Raw genomic sequence first — 7,956 nt, 5'->3', positions numbered from 1 at the left:
GGAAGGGGGATTATGAAGTCCATGGAGAGGCCTGAGAGGGATTGCTGGGGGAGGGGGGCAGATGCCTCTAAGCTCTCAGTGTTCTCATGTGTAAAATGGGAAGGAACCACCATGGCCTCGACTGCCCTGGGTGGCAGTGAGGACTCGAGGAGAGGATACATGAAGCTCACAGCACAGTGCCTGGCCTGAGGAGAGCACCTGCCCCACTGCCATGATGACCCTCTTAACCATGGGAGCATGGAGAAAGGGGGGACCAGCCAGCGGAGGGCCTGGAGTCTGCTTCAGGAAACACCTGGGCTGCTCGGATGCCTGAGGATTCCTGGGCAGCAGGCAGAGTGGCCCTTAGCTCCAAGAGGCCTCCACCCTGGGCCTGCACCTGGCTGAAGTCAGCGTCCAGCACTAGGACACGGGCCTGACTCAGCGCCCCTGCACAGTTCCCCCGGCACCCAGGCTCCTAAAGCAGGGTCAGGAAGTGTTCCCGCTGCCCCTGGATGGTCGACTCCAGGTCCTGCAGCCCCTCCCGCAGGTCCACTGAGGTGGCATTCAGGGCTCGGAGATGATCCGTGGAGTCCTGCAGGGCTGAGAGACCCACACCTGGCCTGAGCAGTCTCCAGGGCCCCTGGCCTCATCAGAGGCCTGCAGTAAGTAGAACATGCCCCTCCCCCAGCCAAAGGGACCTGCACTCATTAACCTCTGTACGTACAGTGGAAACTGCCTCAGGGCATGTTAAGGCAGGATGTGAGCAGGGATGCCAAAGGACAAGGGTTCCTGGGATAATGCTGGGATTCTCGGAAAATGCTATGGGGAAGTCAGGTGTGCGGCCCGCTGAGGTGGCCCAAGAAGTCCAGGGCTGGGTGAGGGTGAGCCTGCCCAGGAGGATGCCTACAGGGACCCACCCTGCACAGGGCTCCAATGCCGCTCACCCTGACACACGCTGCGCACTGTGGCCAGTGCCAGGTACACGGTGCTCCTGAGCTGGATGTGAATCATGCTCCCGATGGTTTCACTGACACCTGGAAAGCACAGGGCAGTCTGCAGGGCTGGCCCCCCCAGGAGCCGAAGGGCCCTCCCCACCATCCATCCTGCCTCCCCAAGCCCTGGCACTGGGCTCTGCGGGGGCGCTGGCTTCTCCAGCTGGTCCCGCAGCTGCTGCTGTGCTGGCTATCCAGCTGGGCCAGATGTCCACCTCTGTGAGGCTATGTCCACCTCTGTGAGGCTGTGCCCAGGTAGAATCTGGGATAATGGAGTAAGAGGGACCCACCTGGCAGGCCCGGGCTGGGGGCCCTGGGGCCAGCCAGCCAGCTGCTATCCTCACCATCCAGCTCCTGCAAGACTTGCTCCTGGGGAAGGGAGAACTGTTGTGCCATGGCCTGCAGCTCCTAGGCAAACACAGGGCATGAGGCTGCCCTTCCCTGTCACTGGCAGCTCAATTCTGACCCTTCCCAGCCCCTTCTGCCACCCTATTACAGGCAGCTGGGCGTCCATACTGAGAACACCATGGGTGTGTTTACATATTACAGCGAATCTCCAGCAGAGGGCAGCCAGGTTCATAGAGGAAGGGGCAACAATTCTGATTTGCAGCTCATGGGCCTTGGAGGACTCACTCTGCTGTTCTGCCTGAGCCTGGGGCTCGTGGGGCGCATGGGAGCATGGGAATGACTAGGCGCTCACCTGGGGGATACTGGAGACCAGGCTCTGGAGGCTGAGTAGGGTTTCAGGCACAGCCTCCATGCTGGGGGCTGTTTGCTCATGCACACGCTGGTTGGTGACAAAGGCACAGATGACGCCAACCTTGTGGAGATGGAGGGGAGGGGAGGAGGAAGGGAGTTGTGGAGTGCCCGTGGGAGCCTCGGGCCATGGCCACCCCTCCCGCCTGACCTGGGCAGCCCCTCACAGCAGCACGAGGGTGGTTAGCAGAAGGAAGGCCATGAGGGTCACAGGCTCACAGGCCATGGCCTTGTGCTCCGTCTTCACACGGCCCCCACAGCATCGGTGGTGGTGGCAGCAACCGAAGCAGAGCCCGGTGGTGGGCACTGCCAGGAGGTAGAGGCCCGTGATCACAGCACACACCACATAGCCCACCTTGTGCCGCACCACCCGGGCAGGGCAGCGGGGCTTCAGAGGCTGTCCTGACCCGCCACATTCCAGCCCTGCTTCTGCCTGACTCTAGAGGGAAACCAGAAGTGGGGACCACAAGTGCGGTGGGCCCTGTGCCTGGATCTCACCCATGCAGGGGGGAAAAGGATGCCTGAGACCCCCACCCAGCAAGGTGGGTGAGCCGAGTGGAGCGAGGCTTTCCCACCCCAGCCCTGCAGCTCACCCTGTGCTCCCTCCCACAGCACCTCCCTGGTTCTCACCTCCTCAACCTTCACTGAGGATAGCTCATTCAGCAGGGCCTTGACCACCTCTACCAGAAAGAGTCAAGTTTGGGGACAGTCATTGCCTAGCTCCCGGGCCCACCCCCTCACACTACCATGACACCTTTGGAGAAGGCAGTGTCATCTCAGTCCTGTGCCATCCTGCCCGGGCCTCCACACTGCTGAAGGAGGGAACAGCCGAGGGAGGCCTGCAGATGTGCTCCACTATAGTAACTTTTTACTGTCTATATGTATCCTCTAACATTATGTTGCAAACCTCAAATATATACAATAGAGTGCGGTTTTTTTAAGAAAAATAGTTGGGAGAGTCCACAAAGTTCAATTTTGTGTGTGCTGCGGTGAGTTAAGCCGGGGAGGAAAGTTGGGCTGGGGCGGGAAGGGGAGGAGGCACCAGGTGAGCCTCACACGTGGTGAGGACGGGCATGGCCCAAACTGAGGCACAGAGTGCGTGAGGGTTTCAGCAAAGTGTTTGAGAGTCCCCATGACAGCTGCTGCAGGCCAGACGAGGGTTTCAGCACAGCTCCCTGGCCATGCGCCAGAAGGCCACAGGTGTGCCAGGACCTCAGGCAGCTTTGTCAGAAGTGGTCAAAGTCAGGAGCGCAGCGGCCCAGACAGACAGAGATGGCTGTGCTCTGCTTTGCTGTGGCAGGGTGAGCTTCTAGAGCTTTCTTTTGGTAAGTTAAAAAATTTATTATTGTTCTTAACTGACACATAATAATTGTACATATTTATGGAGTACATTGTGGTTTTTTTTATTAAAAACTAGTTGATTTTATTGCTATTATTAATACCATACAAGTCTTTAAATCAATCAAAATTTGATTAAGCATAAAGTTACTTTCACATTTGTCTACATCCATAGTATATATGGTTTTTGGCATAAAGACACAGCCCCTGGAGTTTAAAACATCCCCAACTGCAAGATTGCCTATATAAAATTCCCGTTACTTTTGATGTAATAGTGGGTTAGTTAATCAAATTAAAATAATTATACAATCTAGGATAAAATAAAATGGAAATAATTGACTCATAAAATTCATATTTAAATTATCTTTATTTACAAAATACTACGCTGCGAATTATAATTCCATTAAGCTTCAATTTGAGCAGAAAAAGTAGTTACTTAAAATGAAAATGAGGGATAGGTCAAAACTATTTATGAAGAGAGAGCAAAAATACCATCAGGTTTCTTGCTGTGGTTCTGGATTTCAGGAGCAGACTCATTTGAGCGCAGAATCGACCCTGAAGGGAACTCACCCCTACTTTCAGCATGTGGGGATGGAGGTTCAAATCCAGCTCTTAGAGGAACATAAGGAGGAAAACCCCTCACTGAATAGACATTTCTCATTGCAAATGGAGGTGGTGGCTGGACAGGGAAAACCCTTGGTAGAAAATAATTTCGAGGAGCTCCATACATGCTTCCTGGAGGAGGTGGAGGAAAAGGAGGTTCCCTTCTCATGAATGGACCCCTCATATCCACAGGAAACAATGGACCTCTGATTGCAGGAAAAGGTGGAGGAGCAAAGCCAGGGCCAGTTGCTTCCCTTTCAGCAGGTCCAGATGAATGAGGCATATTTACATTTCCAAGGTCATCTTTGGTATCATTTCTACTGGATTCCGTCTGTGAAAACTTTGGCCCATCCACTTTATCCAAAGAAGTCATATTAAACCTTCTGAGTTCTGCTGGTCCAGACGGTCCACCAGGATTAGAATCAAATCCGTCTTGCCTTCGTGGAAGAAGAGCTGGATCAGAACATGGGTGGCCTGGTGGAGGGATCGTCATCCTCTGCTGCTGTTCCCACGCAGGTGACAGGAACCCAGAAGGTGCTCCATGAGAATCGGTTAACCTATCACAGCCCGATTCTCCTCTTTCATTGGTCGTCTGATGGTCCAGAGTATTCTCTGGGCCTCTTGAGCCTCTTCCTCCTCCTCGCCCTGGAGTCAAAGGTGCGAGACTGAGTGGAGAGAGAAAAGCTCTCGTTTCAGATGAAGGTCGACCCACTGGTGAGGCACCACATGGGGAATGCTCTCCGCCAAATGGTGTATTTGGAACATCAAGTGCAGAAGGATCTTTTTTGAAAAGTTCAAATTTAAACTCTTTTTCAGCTAATTCTTGTCTGTTGTAAACATTTACTTTCCTTAAATACCTGAGGTGTCTTTCAGCAGTCTCAGCTGCCACCCAACTGCCATGCGCTTCTTTCTCATAGACCGTCATCTGCCCTTGATAAGAACGAACGCTTCTCTCCAATTCTCCTTCCACATCTCCGGCTCGCCTTCTGTAGGTCTCCAGTTCCTCAGCTGCATGAGGAACTTCTACTTTGGAAAGTTTCTCCTCCTTCTCTAACCGGTAACTTTCCTCTACTATTAGTTGCCTGTGGAGTTTCATTCCATTTTCTTGATACAGTTCAGTCATTACTTGAAGTTTCAGCTGAAGCTTCTGATTTTCACTTTCCAACTGTGTGTTTTCTGACTGTAAAGATGCTCGTTCAGTCTGGAGATTTGTAATATGCTCTGTAAGCTCTTCCTTTCTTTTATCTGCTTCAGACAACTGAGTGTAAATTTGGTTTCTTTCTCCTTCTAGAGTTTTGAAAGAAGCATTTAACTTAGCAGTGTGAATCAGTTTCTTCAAAGCTCCTTCTGGTGAATCATCTAAGCGAGCAGCATTTTGTGATTCACTCTTCATCTCCAATTCCAAGTCATCAGCCATCATGTCTTCTCCAAGCACAGCAGCCCAGTCTGTCATCTTGAGCAAGCGTTCAGTCAGAGACTTGATGTGATTTTCTTTATCACTCAGAACTCGTTCTGCCTGGACTTTGGAGTCTTCAAGTGTTATTTTCTGTTTATGAAGTTCACTCACTTGTTCTTTCAATACTTCTGCTTCTTGTAAAAGCTGTTTCTGGCTTTCTTGAAGTTGGGAATTTTCATTCGATGCATCTTTTATTGCCACCTTCAGACTTTCTTCATTCATTTGAAATACTTTGCAGATCAGTTTGGCTTCAGCTACTTGTGACTTGATGGCTTTTGATTCATCTTCTAGGGACTGTATCCTTTTTGAAATATCTGCCATCAATTCTTCTTGCTCAGAATGTTTAGATTTCTGTTCTTTTAATTCTTTTGTTAGAAAGACTATTTCATCCTCCAGTTTAAATTTGGACCTGCTCAGCTTTTCATAGGTTGCCTCCAAATTTTGTGCTTCTGTTGACTCCTTCTCATAGCTGGCATCCTTCACAGCTGACTCTCAGCCTTCACACTCCTCTTGAACAATGCTGAGTCTGTCAAGTAGTTTACATTTTTCTTCAATTAGTACAGAAAGTCCTTCAGCAAGCTTTTTCTCTCTTCCTACATGAAGCCGGCTTCTAACCAATTGAACACTTCTCCACAAAATCTAGAGAAGAAAAATCCAGTAAGAGCCGCACATGTCACAAATTCCCATGGAAAACCAGGGCCTGGTCTCAGGTCTTCAGGCAATGCTGCCACAGTCCTGCACAGCTTTCCCAGGACCAGCCCTAAGTATGGCTGAGGGGCAGCCCCAGGCACCTCCATGGCTATGAGGATGCTCTAGCTGTGGCCACGGTAGCCATGGCCTGGCCAGGCCACAACCAGCAGCTGAGACAGCTCTGTGTTCTGTCAGGAATGTGAACCAGCCCCGGTGATAGCAACAGACACGGGGCAGCCGGCCGTGAGGGGAGCCAGGGAGCACTGGCACCCACCAGCCTCTGGTGTCCCCCACGCGCACCATGGTGACCAGGCCCCTTTGTGACATCACTTCCGCCACGGGGTTCCGAGCCCTCCCCCACATGAGCCCGTGACATGCGCTGTCCTCGCCATCCCCCACCTCCTCTCGGTTTCCGCTGGGCCACCACTGGATTTGAATCCATGTTTATAATGTGTAATGATCAAATCTGGGTAATCAGCGTACTCATCACCCAAATATTTTTCATTTCTTTGTGTTGGGAAAACTCAACATCCTCTCTTTTTGCTATTTGAAAGTATATAATAAATTGGTTCTAGCAATAGTCACCTTACAAAGCTATAGATCACTAGAAATAGTTCCTCCTGTCCAGCTGTAACTTTGTATCTGTAACGTCTGCCTTTCCCCTCCTCCCCTACCCTTCCCAGCCTCTAGTAACCACTATTCTGCTCTCTACTTCTAGGAGATCAACTCTTCTTTTGGCAATTTTTTAAAGGAAATTTTGTGATTTTAATTTCTTTCAGAAGAGCATCCTTACTTAGATATCTGCCAAGGAAAAAAAGTGTTCTCTTGGAGACTAACTTTGCCACAATAGCCATAGAATGTGGCAATGGGAAGAGGCATGAGACACTCTGGGCTTCACCTGGCCCAACGCTTTCTTTGTAGATAGTGGAACAAAGGTCTACAGTAAGTACACTACTCGTCCAGGGTGATTTAGCTATTTAGTGGCAGGAGAGTGCTATATTTCAGGATCTGCTGAATGTCAGTGAAATGCTCTTTGTTTAAAAATCACTTTATTGAGGAATATTTTATATATTGCATAATCCACCCATTTCAGGTATGCAATTCAATGAGTTCTAGTAAGTTTATCAAGTTGTGCAGCCATCACCACAAATCAGTTTTAGAACATTTTCACCACACCAATAAGATCGCCTGTACCCATTTATTCTTTTTTTAAAAATTGTATTTGTTATGAATATTCATGGGATACAGAGCTGATTGTCACTATTCATGCCCAAGCTGTGATGGCCAGATTCATACTGGCCGCATGCCCGTTACATTTATTGTATCACATTTATTGACTTTCATATGTTGAACCATCCTTGCGGATGAATCCCACTTGATCATATTGTATACTTTTTAAAATATGTTGCTGTATTCTGACTGTTATTTTCTTGAGGATTTTAGCATCTAGGTTCACCAAGGATATTGACCTCTAATTTTCTTTTTTTGTTGTGTCTTTATCTGGTTTTGGTATCTGAGTTATGTTGGCCTCATAGACTGAGTTTGGGAGAATAGCTTCTGTTTCAATTGTTTGGAATAGTTTGAGGAGAATGGGTATTAACTCCTCTTTAAAAGTTTGATAGAATTCAGCTGTAAAACCATCTGGACTTTTCTCTGTTGGAAGATTGCTAACTACTGCTTCAATCTCCTTGCTTGTTATTCGTCTTTTCAGGTTGTCCATCTTATCTTGGTTCAGTCTTGGTAGTTTGTATGTGTCTAGAAACTTTTCCATATCTTTCAGATTTTCATATATTTTATAAAAACTTTATTTATTTGTTTGTTTGTTTATTTTTAATTGAAACATAATTGATTATACATATTTTTGGGATTCAATGTTGACATAAGTGGATCAAATCAATATTACTAGTGTGTATACTGTTACAAATTATACTTATTCTTTATGCTCCTTGTCCAATCTCTCCCTATCTCCCTCTCTCTCTCCCCTCCCACCACTGATAACCATAGATTTCCTCTCTCCCTTTGAAAGAGTAATGGTTACTCTGTTGACTTGTTGCCTAGATGATCTGTCCAATGCTGAGAGGTGTGTTTAGGTCCCCAATATTATCATAGAGCAGCTGCTTCTTCTGTCACTCTGGAATGGGC

General features: G+C 48.4%; 1 pseudogene; it reads right to left on the bottom strand.

Moving 5' to 3' along the window:
* Nucleotides 1-454: 454 nt before the first annotated feature.
* Nucleotides 455-6,177, bottom strand: LOC134362610 (cTAGE family member 2-like; annotated as a pseudogene).
* Between the last annotated feature and the right edge of the window lie 1,779 nt (nt 6,178-7,956).

The sequence above is a fragment of the Cynocephalus volans genome, chromosome 14 (genome assembly GCF_027409185.1).
Source record: "Cynocephalus volans isolate mCynVol1 chromosome 14, mCynVol1.pri, whole genome shotgun sequence".
Taxonomy (NCBI): domain Eukaryota; kingdom Metazoa; phylum Chordata; class Mammalia; order Dermoptera; family Cynocephalidae; genus Cynocephalus; species Cynocephalus volans.
The sequence above is the reverse complement of the archived record's forward strand: the minus strand, read 5'-3'. Positions and strand labels throughout refer to the sequence as shown.